The sequence below is a fragment of the Nycticebus coucang genome, chromosome 8 (assembly GCF_027406575.1).
Source record: "Nycticebus coucang isolate mNycCou1 chromosome 8, mNycCou1.pri, whole genome shotgun sequence".
Classification (NCBI taxonomy): domain Eukaryota; kingdom Metazoa; phylum Chordata; class Mammalia; order Primates; family Lorisidae; genus Nycticebus; species Nycticebus coucang.
The window spans coordinates 12,110,439-12,132,742 of NC_069787.1; positions in this window are offsets into that span (position 1 = coordinate 12,110,439).

Sequence of the window (22,304 nt, forward strand, 5' to 3'; positions counted from 1 at the left end):
TTGTGGACGGTGTCTTCTGTACATGTGTTTTCATTTCTCTTAGGTAAACACCTATCCTAGGGTTAGCATATTTTTTAAGTCTCTGGGGTAGGCTTATAAATTTTATTTTCATTTAAGTATTTTAAATGAAAATGTTGTTTGCATGACATTCCTTTTTATAACTGTATCAATTTAGAGCAAAATATGAAGAAATATTAGAATTTAGGTATACATTGGCATGTGGCTGTAATCTTAATGGTATCATCCAATATTTATCATATACCCACCCAGTGAAATACATAGTATAGATAATATCTGTGGGATACACAGAAGCAAAGGTAACTCTGTCATGAAAATCTCTATGCTGCAGATGGAAGAATGAATCAATGCAAATCAACTCGAGACTTCAAAATACTGATGAAGTGCTTAGTCATGCACGGCATATGACCAGTGAATCAGGAGACCAGAGAGGCAAAGTGATGTACAAGTTTGACCTGGGGTGCAAATACGGGTTTCAAAATGCTATACCTGGGTGGGAAGAGTTATGTCAGCTTCTCTCTACACAGTAAGAGTGTTTGCCGATCTGTTTGGTCATAATTAAGCTCAGTTGCATGTGCTACTTGGATCTGTGATCACTAGTGCCCCCCTCCTCCCCGCCCCCAAAAAGGCAAACACAGTGCCCACATGCAGCTAGCTTGATCCTTTTTACACAGCTGAGTGGCTAAGTGGACACTGGGGTCCTGGGCAGCTGGATCACCTCTCATCACATGTGCCCTGCAGCCCTGCAGGAACAACAGAAAATTCTTGGATTTAGAGTTAGGGAGTTGATGTAACAGAATGTTCTTTTGTTCTCAAGTCTACACAGGGTGCTCCAACCTGGCTTTTCTGAGCAGAGTGTTCAGTGGCAGTTGCTGACTTAGGTGACGATTGATTTGGGTCTCTGACTTGCCTCTTCTTTTGCTTTTGTCACCTCTGGCTCTTTGGGGGAAGTGTTTCCAAGGTATAGTCCATGTTCTTTGCCATAATACCATTAGTTTGCCACCAGAGGATTATGCTTTAAATCTTGAAGTTTCTTCCCCCACCTTTTATTAAGCCATATGCACATAGATCATGAATACATTTATGCATTTGTGACAAATAGTTTTAATGAAAATTTGGAACAAAGGGTAGATGCTTCAAACTACAAAAGGTCTAGTTCCACATTTACTATTACTATTGGAGACCGGGTTACAAAAATAACAAATTAAGGAAATCAAGAAAGCTTAAAAAATCACATAAAATATCTTCAGTCCTGGACACTGGTAGCAAATTCCAGCCTCCCTGTTATTATTTCTTTGAAGAGAGGATGGGGACAGAGCAAGGGAGGTGTGTGAAGAGAGGGCATCCCTTCAAATATTTCCTATTCCTTTTGAGTATCTTCCTGATACTCCTTTTGAGTTATCTTCCTGATAATGAATGAGAGAAGAAATGACAAAGGTCTTTCACTTCCAAATTCAACTCATTGTTAATGGCTGCCCAGAGGATTTACATAAGAAGGTTAAACAGGATTAGTGTGAAAAAGCATTGAGATTGAGGGTGGTGCCTGTGGCTCAAAGGAGTAGGGCAACAGCCCCATATATTAGAGGTGGTGGGTTCAAACCCAGCCCTGGCCAAAAACTGCAAAAAAAAAGCATTGATATTGATTAGTAATGTTTACCATGGTAAAAAAAAAAAAAAGTAGTGAACAGTGACTGGCTTGCCAGTCTGAGCCAGTCATCTGAGCCCTCCACCCTCAATAACAGCCTTTCTCTGGAGTCTAAGGAATCACTCTCCTTTGGAAAACTTCCTCTCAGGAAGCATTAGCAAAGGTAGTGACCATTTATATTCTAAGAGTGTTAGAAGGTTTAAATGCTGATGGAATTTGAGGGAACATTTGAGAAAAACACATCATAATGCTACACAGGAATAACATTCGTTCCCTATCTTGTAACTCGCTTCCACTGTTGGAAATATTTTTATTTCTCTCTCATGGGCCACCAGAGAAACCTCAATATTCTGGTTCAAACAGAACCTTTTTTATTCAAAGGCCTCATACTCTAATCGGTAAAAAGTTGGGAAATGCCTGCGGGAAATTAACAGCACAACTTGCTTACCCACTTTCAGCCTATTAAAATCATCCTGAACCTTATAAGCTAAAGGATATTCTGCTCCCAAAGGTGTGCTTCTATGTTGCTTCAGCTTTTAGAAATAATCCAAGAAAAGTAAATACAAGGTCTAAGAAGTCTCCAGAAAAGTTTCAACCAAGATGAAAAAAAAAACTCAGTTACTTTCGTTTATTATTTTGCTTCCTTACAAAGCCGATGGATCATACCACACTATTCTTTCTGAAGAACAGTTGAGAATTACCAGTAATTGGAACTGTTTACATTCGATGCCATCCTGACAGAAGCAGCTTTATTATATTACAGAGGGATGATTAATATAAGACAGAGATTAAAGATTGCATCATGGCAGTAGGTCTCTTGTCTGATCTGTCATTTCACTGATTACAAAGGAATGCAAATTATATAAATAGAAAAAAAATCTTTCCTTTTATGCTAATATTAGCCTAGCCCACCTTTGCATTAACTCATTTTCAATTAACTGGAAAAAGGTGACTTAGAAGCAGTTCACTTAAGTAGCTTTCTGCCTTGTCAGCTCACCCCCTCTGAAGTTAAATCAGTTATGTCATACACTTATCTCAACCCCATTTTTTAAAATCTGTGCTTTTTCATTCTTGGGTTAAAAAAAAAAAAAAAGAACCTCCAAGCAAATAACTTATGAGTTCCAGGGATTTAGGAGACATGGTGGCATGACCTGGATAAGGTAGAGGGCTTATCTTCTTCCTTAAACATTGAACAAATTAGAACAGTATTCTTGGCTACTTGGTGATGACAATACTTCATTTCCTAGCTTGTGCCTATTTGCAAAAGATTTTTAGTAACTAATGTTGTTAATTGCACGTATTGTCAATATCCTTCTTTGCCTCTTTCACGGGCCAAGACTAGATGCAATGAAGATGAATCATTTTACATTTATTCCATAGAGAAAGAAGAGGAAATAAGTGTCACCTCAAACGCCATCTTCAAGCAATTGTAGGGATTCCCTGGAGCCCTACGAGAGAAATCCAGATTCGGTGCGAAAGACTGAGAATCCATTAGGAATATTTACTATGGGCAAAGAACAAACATCGTCGACTTGTGATAGGGATCCTTCCATTAGAATTTGCATTCACCAAACAGGCCATTAGCCTCTGAGGGCAAAACCAACTGCATATCTGCTTTTTGATGCTCCAGTGTCAGGCACACAGCAACTGCTCCAATGGCTAAAGAGGCTGGGTCTGAGGAAGGCTGCCTGGGTTTAATGGCCAAGAGGACTTGTCACTTACCAGCTGAGTGAGCTTGGCAATATTTTAACCTCCTTGTGATTCAATCTTCTCCTCTGCAGAAAGGGTAGAAAATGAGTTCTTCATTCTTAGGGCTTAATAAATGTTAAATAAAATAACACATCTCCAGAGCTTAGTGTAGGGGCTGGAACGCAGTAAGTGCTCGAGTACTGCACACTGGAATGGAGATGGGAATGAAAAACATCATCGCATCTCTATCTCAGTTTAGGACCTGAGTACTGCTGGGATAGACTTGATATTGCAGAAATCTTCAGTCATTCAGAACTGGGTCCCAACTTTATCATTGCAGGTTGTTAGCAAATATGAAGATCTTTCAAAACTTGGAGTAAGAACGATAAATGGAAAATCCAGAGAGCTGCAAATAAAAATTGTCTTCTTTGGGAGAATGATTTTCAAATCCATACCTGTCTGTCCCTATCCCGTGCGTATTCCCAGATGTGATACCAGTGGCACGGTGTTGTTGTTTATGCCTTCTCTGACCATTGCGAGGCATGCTGGTGAGGGCCAAAACCACAGTTTCAGAGTTGTCCCCACTTCCTCCCATGTCTGGGTTTACTGATTCCCTTTCACCACTGGAACACAGCCTGCTGCCTCACTTACATCATCTCCGTCTTCTCTGCAATCATATGAAGTGGGCAATACCATCATCCTTTGACAAATAGAAAACTGAGGTCCAAATGAAGAGTCATATCCATTTAAGGAACTTTTGTTGCTAAGGTCCAAATGGCTGATGATTCCTGCCACAGACATCCTCAGAGAGAGAGCTGGAAGGCAGAGCTCTGGACTGTCACAGTGGGACCCTGGAGCACACAGCTCACTCTGGCCTCAGCTCTGGAGACAGACAACCATTTACCTGGTAAAGTTTGTTGTGCATCAGTTATTTTCACTTAGAGATAGGGATTAAGTGGGTTAAGTGATTTTTAAATCAACTTAAGAGCCTTTGAGGATAGAATCGTTTTTAGGATGTTGGGTTCTGTGATTCATTGTTCTCTGATGGTTGTTTTGGGGTGCCAGTTGATTAAAGAATGCTCAGCTGAGAAAGTACTATTCTCCATGCTTCTGTAGATATGGAGCCATTTCTCTTCTTCTGAAAGGGAGATGCAGATGGTTTTGCTTTTGACTAGGACAGCAGTTCTCAGCCTGTGGGTCACGACCCCTTTTTAACAATGAAAATACTTTGCAGCATTAGGAAGGTTGAGAACCACTGGACTAGAATGTTTTTGCTGCCCCAGGTGTGTCTGTGAGGGTGTTTTTGGAGAAGATTGAGTGGGGAAGGCCCACCCTGGTTTGGGAAGGCACCATCCAATCAGCTTGAGGCCTAGATGGAACAAAAAAGGTGCAGGAAGAAGGATTTCTCCCTAGGGAAGAGCCGAGGTGGTCTTCCCCTGCCCTGGGACAGTCAGTACTCCCTGTTCTCTGGTCTGTGGACTTTGTAACTCACACCAGCACAGCCTCGTTCTCACTTCCATCTTGGGCTTTCAACCTCCAACTGAGAATTACACCATTTAGAGCCTGAGGGCTTTGGTCTTAGGCTGAGCCAAGCTACTGGCTTTCCAAATGCTCCAGCTTCCAGGTGTAGCATGTTGTGGGACTTCTCAGCCTCCATGGTCATGGAAGGAATTTCCCTAATAAATCCTTTTGTAAGTATCTCTATACACCGTATCTGTCCTGCCTTTCTTTTCTCTTTTTGCAGTATCTAAGTTCATATTAATAAGAGTATTTTTTAATATTTTATACTTTATTCCTTAATCTTAACAGGTTAAGAATGAAATTTTTTCCCAAATACTGATTTATAGTTAACATTTTTAAGTGGCGCACAAAAACATCAGTTTCACAAAGAGTAACATTCAGTGATCTATGTTAATGCAATTTTGATCCTTATTTCAACCTAAATGCAATAATAATTTGATAAGGTACATACATACAAAACCCATATATCCTGAACTACAGAAGTGGTTTCCATGGCACTGTAACTCAAAACCATCCCTCTAAATCCTAATTCTCTATTGGAAAAATTTTACCCAATATTTGTCTTTTCACATTACCCTTTTCTGAGCCAATTAAGCATATTTTTGTTTCATTTTGATTTATGTTGGATACAACATAATGTAACGAGGTAAAAATAAACATTGTGTAAGAAAACTAAAAAAAAAGCTGTTTCCACAGACACACGTGGTTTTCGTTTTCATCAAGTATATGTTTCTACAGTGAATAAGTACTTAGAAATATGCAAACAAAACACTACCCTAAATGTTTATCTTGCCGTCAATTCCATTCTTGCTACTGAAAATATTAAAAAAAAAAAAAAACCTTTGATCTGGGGAAATGAATTCTCCCAAAATTTAACAAATAGTATGTTATAATCCCCCCAAGTTCTTAAATCAAAAAAGCCTTCCAACATGGAAGATTCACATGAAACTTTGTTTCTCAAAAAAGTTAAAATCATTCTTAATATCTGAAAAAAAGAAAATTAAAAGAAATTAACTTTTAAGACTGCAAACACATGCAAATCACCTGGGGACCTTGTTAGACTGAACAGTGATTCAAAAGGGGTAGGGCCGAGGATTTTCTGCAGTTCTGAGAAGCTTTTGGATGATGCTGATGTAGAAGGGCTCCCTGGGAGTGCAGAGAGAATTTCACTTGGTCTTCCTCGGGTGCTCCCTGCCACATAGCGTGCAGACGTGAAGTCTGTGTTAGTGGGTCTTGGGAGGCCAGGGAGAGCTGCCTGTTTCACAACCACCAGATGATGCAGCGACATATTAAAGGTGTAAAGTTAACGGAGCAGTATTTGCTGTGCTCGTCCCATCATTAGCATCACCTGCTAGCTAAATGCCAGTTTCCAGGCTCCTCCCCTTGGAGATTTTAAAGATCTGGCTTTGCTCATTTGGGTCCTTAAAACATTTCAGTCATAGCTCAGGGAGGTTAAGGAACTCCTTCAAAATCAAAAGCAGTTAAAGTGGAGTCTCAAACATATGTGCAGAACAATGGGGAATCCCCGGGGGAGATGTCCTAGTGAAGGAGCAAGCAAGTTGGGCGTTGAGGAGGCCCCATCAGGAGCCAGACGTCTGGGTGGCGACTGGGCCAGCTGGGGCTTGCTCGCCCAGAAGAGTGTGACTGCTGCGACTCTGAGTGCCTGGGCTTCGGGAAACCGGAAGCAGGTCTTGCTTTAGAAGAGACAGCCATGTGGGCTCACCACTGGTTAGAATTTCACTGAGGGCAAAAACTTTTAGAGCTCCCATTGTTTGCCACATTAGCAATCTCTACTTTCTTATGTTGGTAAAAACAAACAAACAAACAAACAAAAAAAACCCTGCACACATGTAACATGGAATCATGTTCTTTTGTTGTTGTTGTTGTTGTTGTCGTTTGTTTATTTGAGACAGAGTCTCCCTATGTCGCCCTCAATAGAATACTGTGCTGTCACAGCTCACAGCAACCTCAAACTCTTGGCTGACTTGTGTCAGCCTCCTAAGTAGCTGGGACTATAGGTGCCTACCACAACGCCCGGCTATTTTTTGGTTATAGTTGTCATTGTTATTTGGCAGGCCCTGGCCGGGTTCAAACCCACCAGCTCCAGTGTATGTGGTTGGCAACTCATCCCCTGAGCTACAGGTGCTGAGTCATGTTCTGAAGCTTTAATTTTTCATAATAATCCCAGACCCTTCTGTACCAACTCTTCTAGTCACTTATAATCCTTTCCTCCAGTTCTCGCATGTGCGCACGCACACACACTCACACTTATATTGGCAAGACTTATTTCAGAGAAGAGTGAGACTTCAAGGTCCAAATTAGCCCCAGTACATAGAAGTTAGTGGAAGACAGATTTCTGTGAATAGATTGAAGGAGAATGGTTTAAAATATTTGCGTAAGAATTGATTAGGCCAAAGAAAGCAAAAAGTATTGCATCTCATATGCCACCTCAATTCACTGTTCCCTGCCTAGAGCACTGTGTGGGGCAGGATTCGGGGCTGACATCGGACTTAGAGTTAAAGCCTGCGTTGTGATTGCTGAATGACGTTTACCCTGGGCTCCCGGGAAGTGCAGTGTGACCCATTTGCTAGGTCAGACTCTTAACTTATTCCGTACAGCATTCAACATTGTGCCAAAAATGACACATATGTGGTCGTACCTATTTTTTTTTTTTTTCACTGTGAGGATGGTTACTAGCCCAAAAGTTAAAAAATAGGCTGAGGGATGCTTTAATCTTTTCCTGTGAAGTTTCCTCCTATACTATTTTCATAGTCCAAGGGTATAAAGTAGAGGTTGAAAAACCTTTTCTGTAAAAGTCCAAGTAGTAAATATCTTAAGCTTTGTGGGCCACATGGTCTGCCAACTACTTAACTCACTTTGTAGAGAGAAAATAGTTGTAGACAATACAAAAATGATGGGCAAGGCTGTGTTGCGATAAAATTCAAGGTACGAACACTAGTGGTGGGTCTGACATCGTCTATACACCATATAGTAGAACCTTCCTACATTTCCCACCTCCTTAAGTTGACCGAATTTTCACAGACTGTACATACACTATTTGTACACTGATCTACAGCACATAGGCCTAGGGCTTTGCATTGACCACCTCTGTATGTTGACCAGTTTGTTATAGTCCCTTGGAGGTCAACTTAGACAGGTTCTACTGTAGTTTACTGACTGCTGGAGTGAGGGATTCTTAGGGGCTAGTTACTACTCTGTGGATAGTTTAGAGCCTGGAATTAAATAAGGCAGAGCGTTTAGAGCAGCTGAGTGCTATGAAGAGCTCTGCAGACAGCCATCCGGGTCTCTCACATCTTGTCAGCAGCACGTGCGCACATATGTTGCCATAGGTTTACATGCATTATGAGAATGGCCGTGCAGTTTGCTAGACAGAGGACAGGAAGAAGTAGGCAAGCATGCCCTGACCTTTGGCTCTGCTGGTGGAGTTTTTGCACTAAACATCGTCAGTGGTGTGTGATGGGCACTGAGTGGAAGTAACAAATGGTTTAACAGACCAATATTCCATCCGCAACTAAAATATTCAGCTTGTCAGTTGACATTTTTTTTTTTTTGAGAGTGTTTTATTATGGGTTTTTCTCTCCACAGTATTCGTATGAGTGGGAACGTTTGCAAATATTCCAAACCAAGTGGATCTCCTGTTGTTTGCATTTATGTATTTAGTAATGGTAGATTTATTCCCTCAGGCAGTTTAGAACTATTGTGCTTTAAAGTATTTGGGAGGGGGCAATTGGGGAGTGGACTTTGTGGTGTTTATTGTTTGTAAGCTTTTAAAACTGGCTTTTAGGGCAGCGCCTGTGGCTCAGTGAGTTGGGTACCTGCCCCATACACTGAGGGTGGCTGGTTCAAACCCGGCCCCGGCCAAAGTACAACAAAAAATAGCCGTGCATCGTGGCGGGTGCCTGTAGTCCCATCTACTGGGAGGGTGAGGCAAGAGAATCACCTAAGCTCAAGAGCTGGAGGTTGCTGTGAGCTGTGACACCATGGCACTCTACCAAGGGTGAAAAAGCAAGACTCTGTCTCAGAAAAAAAAAAAAAGCTGGCTTTTAATAATTAACTTTTGTAAAAAAGACAAGATGTTGGCCGCTAAGTCTCCTGGGGATTATCTCTGGTAAGAATTGTTTCAGAATTTTCTAGTTGTACTCTGTGTGGATAAGCACCAAAATACCGGGAGATTTGGTGAGAAATTCCCTCTTTGTTGTTAATACTCTAAAATTTGATTTCCATGCTTAGGTCTGGTTCTGCCAAGTTGGTTGTGGAGGTTGAGAACTAGGGAGGAGATTCATTTGAACATGCTCACCACACACACTCTCCCAGAGGAAGAAAGCATGAATGAGGTCATGCTGGTCTTACCCTCTTACTCACCATAGAACTCAAGGTCCTGCCCCCCACAGCCAATAGCACTGGAGTCTGCATTTGTCACCTTCATAAACCCACAGAACCTAGAGGGAAGTTGGGCTTGTTAGTTAATGTTCACTCCCCTCACTGCGTGTGTCCTGGCTCTCCCAGCTTACCCCACTGCCTTATTTCTCCCAGCACCCCCACAGACTCGCCTACAAGTGACTACTTAACTTACGCCAAAGGATGATTCAAATCTTTGTACAAATCAAACACCCTCATTCCCCTGTCCCTCCATTTTTTACCTAACCCTCTACCCCGGTGAGATTCTGGGATTCAATTATCTTCCCTAAATTCTAAGTCTTCCTTTTCTTTTTAACTGATACAAAATTCAGATTCTACATCCATTTTAGAACTGGAGAGAAAATAAACTTTTAAAATGAGCAAAAGGACGACTGCTCATTATCTACTTGTTCATAAACTTTCCCATATAAGAATATTTTTAGGTGTCAGGTATTGTAAATTTAATTAGACTATGATTCAACAATATGAATTATACTACATATTATAATGATTCTTTCTCTGAAGTTCTCATAGTGGTTGGTCAATCTGGGCAAATGTTTTATTGGGAAACTTCAGAAGAATGTGAGTTCACGAGTAGTTAAACCAAGCAACTTATTTGCATTGTTCAAATTTTGTGTATCTTTTTGGTCAGTTTTTCCTCTGAATTACTAAAAGCTATATCAAAACCTAAGTTGGTAAATTATCAATTTCTTCTTAATCATCATCAAGTTTAGGACTATTATCTTTGTGTAATAACAAACTTGTATCATTATGTGACCTTCCTTATCCCTAATAATATTCTTCAACCTAAATGCTGTTTTGCATGATATAAATACAAACTCCCCAACTTTCTTTCAGTATTTTTTCTAATATGTCCTTTTCCATTCCTTTTTCTTTTTTTTTTCTGTTTCTTTTTCTATTAACATTTTTATTTTATTTTGTTTAGGTGTGTTCCTTCACAGCACAAAGCAGGATTTTTAATCTATTTTCTTTTCTTTTAAGTGGCATTCAGTTGACCAATCTTAGTTGTGGTTGTTATTTTAAAATTTATTTCTATTATTTTTTTGGTTTCCAGTTTTTCAATGCTTTTTGTGACTTCTCTCTTGCCTCATCTTATTTATTTTTATTTTTTTTTTTATTTTGGCCAGAGCTAGGTTTGAACCCGCCACCTCCGGCATATGGGACCGGCGCCCTACTCCTTGAGCCACAGGCGCTGCCCCTCATCTTATTTTTTTTTTCATTTTCCTTCTCTATTGGTTTAAAAATTATATCATCTATTTTTATTCTTGAATTTGACATTTTCCCATGTATTTTTTATTTTAGGTAGTCTCAAATCAATCAGTTCTACTCCTTTGTGAAAAATGGAGACATTGGGATGTAGAAATTCTGGCTATGGCTTGTATGCTATTATTCAGGATTAGAAGGTATTTACCTTCTCTTTTAAATCTCAACTCCTCATTAATTTGTGCACTCAAAAATTGTCTAGACTCACCCACGTATTTATCACTTTACATTGCCTACCATTCATTACTTGCATTATAGACCTTCTGATATAATTCTTCTTCCTCAATAATTACATATTTTAGAAGATTTTTTTAAAGGAAGGTTTGCTATGCTATACTCTATAGTATGGTTTATCTAAAACTATTTTCCTTTTGTTCTTGACAGACTTCTGCTGCAGACATATTTCTATTCTAATTGACAGCTATTTTCTCTCAGTTCTTTGAACATATTATTTATGTTATTTGGAATGTATTCTGGCTTCCATTCTTGGTGTAAAGAATTCTTCTGTTAGTCTAACTATTTCTCCTTTTTAGGTGATCTGGGTTTTCTTTTCTTCTTTTTAGCTGCTTTTAAGATCTTTTTCTTTTAATGTTCTATAATTTCACTATAAATATCAAGCTATGAGTTGGTTGTTGACTTTTCTGAGGTTTCTCTGTGCTTCCAGAATCTACAAATCCATGCTTTTTTTTTTCTTAAGTGCAAAAAATTTTAGGCATCATACCTTTGTGAGTGACTCATGTGAAGTGAAATGTCTGTTCTGCCCAGTGTGTGATGTTCTATACATGTTGGTTGATAGTGCTGTCCAGCTACTCTGATTTCCTTCTGTGTTTGTGTGTCAGTTACTGACAGAGGAGTGTTAATCTCCAACTGTAACTGTAGACCCATCAATTTCTCCTTTTATTCTGTCAGTGTTTTAAATTTCTGTTATTAGGTAGAGATATAGTTAAGATCTTTCTGTAATTTTTATAAGCTGACTCCTTATATCATTATCATATCAAAAGTACATTATGAAGTACCTTTTTCTGGAAATATATTTTAGTCCAAAGTCTAATGTCTCTCTCTCACATAATCCAATCTCTCAATAGCATACAGCACATCATTCCATCCATTTACTTTCAACCCATCTGTGTCTTTATACAGAAGGTGACAAATTTTTTTTTGGGGGGGTGTTCTGTAAGGAGAATGTTACATCCTTTATAGAGTTGTGAAGATTAAAGAGAACATTTGCAAGATACTCAGTACTGAGAAGCTCTGGCATAGAACCAGGGTGAGTGTCCACAAGAAAGGAGAAGGGACAAGGAAAGACTTTAATAGAGAGGAAAACCAGAATGGAGACTGACCAGGTGTCAGCTTCTGTACACATTTTAAGAAAGGAAGAAATGGTGTTAAAATTGTAATATTCAAGCTGTGTTTGACTTCTGCAATTACAAGAGATACATAATACAATATACTAGATAACAAACATTATTGGCATATACTGAGTATTATTATGTTAATACCATGTTTTCTTTCTTAAAATATGTATATATATATATATATATATATATTTTTTTTTTTTTTTTTTTTTTTACAGTTTTTGGCTGGGGTGCCTCTCCTGCCCAGGATAGTTGGGACCTGACATTGGTTGAAACAACCAATCCACCCAGAAGGTGTAACCAGATCACCAGTCTGATATAATCTGTTTATTTTGGCAATTAGGAGTTTGAGACTAAGAGAAAGAGAGTGAGTTGGTCAAGGTCACACAGCAAGCAATTGTAGGTGTGAACAATGCTCAATATCTTGTTGCTACACAGACCTTGTCTCATCATTTGCATTGACATTTAAGAGTTCCTTATATACCCACATTTGATTCTAATTTTCAAAGACCTGTTTCATGTAGTGGTCAGTAGGATGAGAGCTGTTGTTCTGGGGTGGTTGAAAGCCTTTGGCTTTGCCTAGTTTAGTGACTAGCGCACCATGATATCCAGGCCTTAGCTTGAAGCAACTCCTCTTACAGCTTCGAATGTTTTAGACAAGTCAAAAACCTTTGAAGTGTAAAACCAGGCAGTTCAAAAGCCAAGTGTTCCTTTAAAGGAGTGGAAAAGTCTACCCCTGTGCACACCTGGCCTTTGACCTCCTTTGATGTCCCTCCTCTGAGAACACACATCCTTAGCTCTTCAGCCTCTCCATACTTGACAGGGCTGCAGAAATTTCCTTTAAACTCTCCACGCCTTACTGCACCATTTAAATAACAAAAAACTTTAAAAATCCTTTCTGAATATGAGGGGTACGCTATTCGTTTTTTCTTTTCTTTTTAAATGGTGATGGAAATAAAGAATATTGTTCCCCAATTTTGAAGGTGAAATTATAGAACTATTCTGAGATCCAGAAAGCTCACTTTATGATTTACTTAATTCTGCATTTACCATCTCAGAGCTATCCATGAGTATCATTGGTTAGGGATACATATGGGTTTCAGTAATACACCATAAATACTTGGAAAGATCTCAATTATAGGATGACAGACATTTGATTTCTACTTTAGTCTTTGCTAATCAGACATTTGACTTTGGGCAATTAACTTTTTTTTTTTTTTTTTTTTTTCGTGTTAAACTACTGAAATATCTTTTTTTTTTTTTTTTTCTTTTTTTTTTTTTATTGTCGGGGATTCATTGAGGGTACAATAAGCCAGTTACACTGATTGCAATTGTTAGGTAAAGTCCCTCTTGCAATTAACTTAATTCCTGTGTCTCAAGAGTCATACCTGTTAAATATAATATTGGGGATTTTAGTCTCTGAGATTTCCTCCTTCAGTTCTATTTCAATGCTATTTGAAAAAAAGAGGACTTGTTTTTCCTTTTCTATAATTTCTGTGCAGTGCATACAAAAAAAAATGAAAATCTGAAATTATAAATTTCTAGGATTTCCTCTACTATGATTTGTTTTTTTTTCTGTCGAGCAAATTTTCTCCTCTTAATTCAATATGTTGCTCTCACGATTTTATACTATTGCTCAATTACCTTTATGTTGGGAATATTTGGGGGGAAGCCTCAATCAAATGAATGTGCGTGCTCTTCAGAAAAACATGTTTTCAGTTTTCTTCATGTCATTGACCTTTTCTGATCACGTCAGCAGTGTTAGACACCTGTATATGCCACTCCAGGGGTGTCACTGCCACAGCTGAAGCCTACTCATGGAAACACTGTCCACATGAAATGGAAAATGCTAAGGGAGAAACGTCCTTCTACTTCAACATAACAGCTTATTATTTTGAAGGGCAACCATAGTGGTGAGTGTGGACTTTGAAGCAACCTTTGATTTGAAATTTAACTGCCATGAATCATCTTTACAACCAAGGAATGGAGACTTGGTTAACTTTGCTGAGTCTTCACATCTTTATATGCAAATAAGAGTGGAAAAAAAACCTAATTTTGCATAGTTGATGAATGGTCTCATCCATTTGGGGAAAAAAAAAGCCAAAACCAAAAACAAAGCAGTATCTATATCTTGCTGAATATTGTCTGGGCAACAGGTGATCTTCTGGGGTATGAGATGTTAATCACAATGCTGATATAGGTGTACGAGATGGAGACTGGAGGCCTCTGATGATTTCTCAAACCCTGCAGGGTTGAGAACCTAAATCCTTCCTCACCCCTCTTAACTCTATGCCCCAGACCCTGAGGGTGGAGCCTGCAGGGGCAGTTCTCCCACTGTGGCTACTCACGCTCTATGACCCTGAGGGCAGAGGCTTCGGGGGCAGTTGTCCCACTATGGCTGCTCAGGCGGCCCACGGCCAAACAATATTAGTTCCGTCTGTCTGGCTCAGCAGCTCAGTCCAGGGCCCTAGACAATGCTTAAAGTCATCTGGACTTTTGCCCAAGTTCTCCCAAGGTAGCCAGACCGAGTGCCCATGTCTACCTTATTTTACATCTTCCATTTCTCAGTTTTCATATTTTTCTATTTTTGAATACACGGAACCTGCTTTTCAATAGGTATTTTAACACTCTTGCCTGCTAATTCCATTATTTGTTTTGTCTAGGTCTGGTTCCGATGAGTGTTTTTTTTTCTCATGGTTAGGAGTTTTCCTGTTATTTTGAATCCCTGGTATGTGTCAATTAGATGTTGAAAACTGGGTACTTTATGTTGTCAATAGTTAGAAATAGCTTCATTTCCTTTAAATTTTATAGAACTTTTGCTAATATTCAGTTAAGTTACTTTAAAATAGTTTAATTTATTAAGACTTGCCTTTAAGCATTGTTGGGGGAAGACTTAAGACAGCTTCTAGGCCAGTGATTTTCAACTTTTGTGCTGTGAGAGGATCTTAGGTATGCTGCAAAAAATTTTAAAGGTCATTAATTGAATTATTTTTGAAAGAATTTCAAAGCAAAGTAAGTATATTCTTTTTTTCACTCTTTTTTTTTTTATCAACATAGATTCAACTGTGCTGTAAGATAACAAAGGTTAAAAAACACTGATCCTGACTCTAGGGCTAATTTATCCCAGTTACTGAAGTTGTAACCTTTTGAGGATGTAAACCAATGCCTCAGGTATCAGGAGGCTTTTCCAAACTGATTATTAGAACAAAAAATATTTCCAGGTTGGAAGGCACTCTGAACATTGTTTATTGTATGCTTCTTAAAAGTTCTATCCCTGGCCTTGGGAGGTTTCCTTTTATATACTCAAAGACCAGTACTAAGCCAGCCTCCAGCGAAGGCCTCTGCACTCTCTCCGCCTAGTTTCACCTTCTCTGGTGTTTTGCTTTCATAATCCTTGCCGCCTTGACCTCCCTGAATTCTGTCTATGTGGTTGGCTAGAAACTCCCAGCACACGGTTGGGCCTCAACCTCAACTTCTTCCCTTATCCCAAGGGTCACCTTCCCCCACTGTTTGTTATCCAAACACAGAAACCCATTGTTTTCTGTATTTGGTCTACTTGTTATTTAAAGTGATATGGGGATTGGGTCCACAGTAGAACACTCCTTGTTCTACTGTGTCTAGAAGTGGAATCCCCAGAATGGCTTTATAGTTCTAGTTGTCAAATGTTTATTGCTAGTGGAATCTTGGCATCTGCTTGTTTTTAATATTAGGAATGACATTTGTCACTGATGTAATTGTATTTTTGGGTTTACATTTTCAAAGTAAATTATATTAAAAATAAACACAGAGCCTTATACACTCACTTCACTCCTTTAACTTAAAAAAAAAAATTATATTAACCCTTTCAGTTTTAAGTCTCAGTTTTCAACCATTACTGGAAGGGTTTCATATAATATGAAGAGACAATTCTGCAAAGATCCATGGGGAGGGCATTTGAGGCAGAGATACTATCAAACACAAATGCCCTGATGCTTTAAAAAAGAGGAGAAAGAGAAGGGAAAAATTAAAACCCATAAAGTGGCCAGAGCATTAAGTTAGCAAGGAGGAAAGAAACCAATAATTTCAGGTTATAGAAGTCAGAAATCTTATCAGGTATGCTAGAGTAAGAAACTTCTCAGTGACACAGGAAGCAACGGAAGGGTATTAAGCAGGACACTGATGGGATAAGCCTCTCATTCTTAAAACTATCTCCCTAGCAAAAGAGGTACTGAGGATGAGTTATTACGGGCATAATAATAGAAGTAGGAAGATAATTTAGGAGTTCATAGAAAAAGTCCAGGAGAAAGATAATGATAACTTTATCTAGAAATGTCACCAGAGGCAGAAGGCAGAAAAAGCCTTCAGATGACATTTTTGCATCAGGACAGAAGTTGTGATAAGTTCCATGTGGATGGGAAGGGAAGGAAGGAATAAGGATGATTCTTGGATATTTGGCTTGAGAAAACTAGGTACCCTGAAAAATTTCCAGGGAAAAACAGGATAGAAACCTCCCAAGAACTCTATTTTGACCATGTTCACTTTAAGGAGTCTGTTAGACATTAATACACATATCAAATTGCAAGTTGGATATCTTGGCCTGGAGCTAGAGGACTAGGGAGGGCAACAAAATAATTTAAGTCACCAAAGCAGTAGATGAAACTTTCCAGGAAAATGGTCTGTTCAGAGAATTAAAACCCAAGCCCTAGGACATTTTCAAAGGTCTGGCAGAAGTAAAGAATGCAGCAAAAAATATGGGGAAAGTAAGGCTGATTGATAGAAAAAAGTGCAGAAAATTGTTTGTACCACAGAAGAGTGGAATGTGAGTCAAGGAGGAGATAAATTTTGTCTAACTTAGACCTAAAAAGAGAAGAGAGTAGTCTATTTTTTTTAATTTTTTTTTTTTTTTTTGTAGAGACAGAGTCCCATTTTACCACTTTCAGTAGAGTGCCATGATGTCACAGGACTCACAGCAACCTCTAGCTCTTGGGCTTCCGTGATTCTCCTGCCTCAGCCTCCCGAGCAGCTGGGATTACAGGCGCCTGCCACAATGCCCAGCTATTTTTTGGTTGCAGTTCAGGTGGGGCTGGGTTTGAACCCTCCACCCTCGGTATATGGGGCCGGTGTCCTACTCACTGAGCCACAGGCACCACCCGAGAGTAATCTATTTTAACAATTAAAACTTCATTTTTGCTGGTGTTTTTGCCCTTATTGTTTGGATTTTCCCCCAATTTTATCCCATAAGGTTTTTTGTTTGGTTGATTTGGTATGATTTATTGTATTTTTGTATTTTCTCTGTACTTGGTGGAGGTGGGGTACTGTGTCTAAACAGGCTGTCAAAGAGCTGCTGACCTCAAAAGAACCACCCAACCCAGCACCTCCAGAGGTGGGAGTTTATTTTAAGGTTGGATCAAAGTACCCTACTGTGCACCTATATTACTCCTGTTTCCCTCATTCTGCGCCTATCTTCTATTTGTCAATATTCCCTTTTACTCATCACCTCTCCTTTCTCTTTTTCCTTTTTAAATCTTTTTTCACTTCTTGCTCTTCAATCTTCTCATCCTTCTGGTCTTGTACCAAAAGAGCTCATCAAAATCTTAGGCCAGTGACACAGTAAATTAAAGAGCAAGAGGAAGTGAAAGGAAAATTGGGGCAAGGAAACAGATAAAAGAAAACACTCATGAGGAAGAATCAACAGAAAAAATTCTGGCAACATGAAAAACCAATCCAGAGCAACAACCCCCCCCCCACGCCCCTACCAAGGGACCATGAGCTACTACAGAGGATTCCACCTATAGAGAAATGTTAGAAATGACAGAATAGGAATTAAAATACAGGTGATGAAGACAATGAGGGAAATTGCTGAGAATGTGGGGAAAATAACCAAAAAACAATGAAGTAAATTGCTGAGAAAGTGGAAATAACCAAAAGGAAACCCCAAAACAGAATCAAATAAGAGATGAACAATACGAAGGATATAGCAGAGCTGAAAGAATTGAAGGAGTCAATTAGGTAAGTTAAAGATGCAATAGAAAGTATCGACAACAGATTAGATCATGCACAAGAAAGAATCTCAGAGGTAGAGAACAAAGCTCTTGAGATAACTCAGATAATTAAAGAGGCAGAAAGGAGGAGAGAGAACGCATAATGTTCACTGACAGAATTATAGGACTTTATGAAGAGTTCAAACATATGAGTTATAGGTATCCCAGAAGGGAACGAAGAATGCCCCAGAGGAATGGAAGCCATTCAAGAGAATATTATAAATGAAAATTTCCCAAATATCACCAAAGATTCTGACACACTCCTGTCAGAAGAATATCAGACCCCAGGCTGCCTCAACTCTAACAGAGCTTCTCCAAGACACATTGTAATGAACCTGTCCAAAGTCGAGACAAAAGAAAAGATTCTTTACCATCCAGGAGTAAGTGTCAGTTGACATACAGGGGCAAATCCATCAAAGTGAATACAGACTTCTCTAATGAAACTTTTCAAGCAAGAAGACAATGGTCATCTATCTTTACTCTACTTAAACAACAATTTCCAGCCCAGAAGTCTATATCCTGCTAAGCTAAGCCTTAAAATTGACAGAGAAAACAAATCTTTTACTGACAAGCAAACATTGAGGAAATTTGCCACAAGACCAGCTCTGCAGGAAATACTTCAACCTGTTCTATACATTGACCATAACAATGGACCATCAGCAAAGTAAGCACCTGGAAATTAAAGGACAGAACCTAGCTTCCACAATGATGCAGAAGACAAAACTAAACAATGGACTTCCACAAAATAAGATGACTAAAATGATACCACACTTATCAATTATCTCAATAAATCTTAATGACTTGAATTCCCCACTAAAGAGGCACAGATTGGCTCACTGGATAAAAAAACACAAGCCATCCATTTTATGTTTGCAAGAAACACACCCTAGCCTCAAAAGACAAATTAAAACTCAGAATTAAGGGTTGGAAGACAATTTTTCAGGCACACAGAATCCAGAAGAAAAGAGGGGTTGCAATCTTATTTCAGATATATGTGGATTTAAAGCAACTAAAGTCAAAAAAGACAAAGATGGTCACTTCATCTTTGACCATTTTCCTTTGGTCAAAGGAAAAATACAACAAGAAGATGTTTCAATTCTAAATATTTATGCACCCAACTTAAAGGCTCCCAGATTCTTGAAACAAACCTTAATTAGTCTGAGCAATATGGTATCCTATTATACCATAATAACAGGGGACTTTAACACTCCTCTTCTAGAGCTGGAAAGATCCTCTGAACAGAAATTAAACAAAGATATAAGGGACTTAAATGAGACTCTCGAACAACTGTGCTTGATAGACCTATATACAACCCTCTATCCCAAAGATAAAGAATATACTTTCTTCTCATCATGCCATGGAACATTCTCCAAAATTGATCATATCCTAGGACACAAAACAAACCTCAACATAATCATAAGAATTGAGATATTACCTTGTATCTTCTCAGATCACAAGGCACTAAAGGTGGAACTCAACTCTAACAAAAACGATCAACCCCACACAAAGGCATGGAAGTTAAACAAACTTATGCTGAATGACAGTTGGGTGCAGGAAGAAATAAAAGAGAAAATCATTAACCTTGAGCACAGCAACAAGAAAGACACAAGCTACCAAAACCTATGGGATACAGCAAATTCAGTCCTGAGAAGAAAATTTATCGCTGTAGATGCCTACATTTGAAAAACAGAAAGAGAGCATATTAAACTCACAAGCCATTCTTATGGAATTGGAAAAAGAAGAACAATCTAAGCCTAAACCCAACAGAAGAAAAAAAATATCCAAAAGTAAATCAGAGAAAATTCAGAGGCAGAGCATGATGGCAGTCAGGAAAGACATTTAGCTCAACTCTACTGAAACAACAGGTGAGAGTGAGTGGGCTATATCATAACCAGCATGGAATATTGGCGTGGAGTGGCAGTTTAGGGTTTGCAGTGAGGTGGCAGATTCCTGGATTTGCAGTCTAATCAGAGCTGCAGAGACTGCCAGGAAAGGCTCTGACTAGCTGCAGCGGTGGCCAGTGGTGGCAACTAGCCCCCCTACGGAGAATTAAAATTCAAAGTTCATGGGGAAACTAGCTATTGTATGGAAAGATTGGTGAAGTGTGGACTCACAAGTGGTATTAGACGGCCAGAGTGGAGTGCTATCTGGTACGGCACCACCACTGTTAGGTGGCAGGAGAGAGACTTAGATGGGAAAGATCCCAGATAAGAAGAGGCCATTGTTTGAAAATTTGGGAGATGGTAGTCACCACAGGCACCTTTCTGCACAGGCCAGGCACTGTGATTTGAGTCTCACCTGCAGACAGTCATCCTACACTTATATCTGGCCCAGGATATACCGCACTTCACAGTAACTGTTGCAGGGAGAATTTGAGATACCTGCCTGTGAAGATTTTTTGAGATTGTGGAATCAAGTTTGGCAGGATCTAGCACCAAGGAGGTAATCAGGCAAACACCAAGAACAATCTAAGCCAGGAAACAGGTATAAGCCTGGGAACTACTCACAGCATCACCTGACTGAAGTCAATCCCTAGGACACAGGGATATGTGTTTTTATATATATATATAATAATTTGTGATTATAATTTATAAATATATAAATATAAAATTTATAATTTTGTTGCCTTTTTTCTTTGCTCGTTCTTTTTGCTTTTATGAGTTTTTTCTTCTAGGAGTTATTGTTAAAATTTTTTTAAAAATATTATTATTATTTTCTCTGCTTCCTTTTTTTTTTTTTCTTTTTTAGACAGAGTCTCACTAAGTCACCCTGGGTGGGTGCTGTGGCAACCTCTAACTCTTTTGGGCTGAGCAGTTCTCTTGCCTCAGCCTCCTAGGTGGCTGTGGCTGCAGGCATCCACCATAGTACCTGGCTGCTTTCTTGGCTGTGGTTGTCATGTTGTTTGGTGGGCCCTGGACTGGGTTTGAGCCCACCAGCTGTGGTGTGTGTGGCTGGTGCCCTGGCAGATGGGCTATGGGTGCCGAGTCCGCCCCTTCCTCTTATGGCTGCTGAGAGTGCTTACATCAGTCTATTCGTGTTTTTTGTTTGTTTGTTTGTTTTTGTTTTTTGTTTTTGATTGTGTGTGTGTGTGTCTGTCTGTGTGTTTGTGTGTCTGTATTTTTTATTGGTTTGTTTGTTCATTTTATTTCAATGTGCCTTGGGTTCTGCTAAATCCTTGGGTTGGCTATTTTCCGTACTCTAAATTTTACATTCAACAATAGCAAAGGGGAGGGGGGTTGATAGCCAACTGAAGCCAGCTTTCAACAGAAGCTCTCATCCAGAGGGAGAGTTAAAGGCCAGAAAGAACCCAACAAAGCTGGAGGTTAGGAATCAAGCTGAGAGAAGAGATTGATCATTTCATGTTTTCTGTGCTGAGGAAAGCTGTGACTTCAAGGAAACAAATTACAGGTACAGAAGCCACCCCAAAGAGGAAGCATGTCCATCCCCTCCCCCAAGAGAATTGCTTGTTTTCTGTGGGATCTCTACTAGTGAACTGAGTTAGAGGTGAGTGAACTGAGGTGAGGTCCTCTTCTCTCACCTCACTGGAGAATATTGCTGGAAACTTGGACTCCTTCTCCACAGTCCCTGCTGTGAGCCTGGGCATTCTCTTGTCTGGCAGAAAGGTTGAACAAATATTTTCCCTACTACTTTGAACTCCCAGTCCACCCTTCCCCCTGGCCTGACAGTCTAGAAGCCCAACCCCTGCAGAGACCTGAACATTTGCAGTTCATTGTTAAGACTGGGCATTGCATGGTCTGAGGTAGCACAGCTATGCTGTAACTGTGTATCTGGTAACAGTGCAGAAAGGGACAGAGGGAAAGGTGTCTGGCTTGGCTCTGAGAAAGTGCAACTCAGCAGCAAGTGGAGGCTTGGGTTTCTACACAATGAGTGGAGGCTCAGGAACCACTGAGGCATGGGAACCTGAGTGGAGACACCTCACATCTAGTAGCAGCATTAACAGATCCCACCAGGGTCAAATTTTGGAGAGACACCTCTCTAAATCTGTGGACTGCCAGAGGATAGCATTGCAGGGATACCAGAGGAGAAGAGCGGCTGGGGCAGAGGCACAGTCTCTGAGGGTGAAAAACATTTGCTGCTTTGTTAACCTTTGGTTTGGAATGAGCTCAGGTGGAGCACTCCCCAGTATCCATTGGGCACCTCAGATAGTCAGAGTTCAACTCCCCCGCTAGCTGGTGGCAGAGTGTGTTTGCCTGACTGACAAGGCATTGACTTCCATCTGACTCTGGCAGGCCAAAATCCCTGGTGCATTTGCTCAGTGGAGGAAATTGGGCCACATCCCCATGGGGCTACCAGTGCCTGGGTGTGATGGAGGTGCAAGGTGGGGAAGGAGGC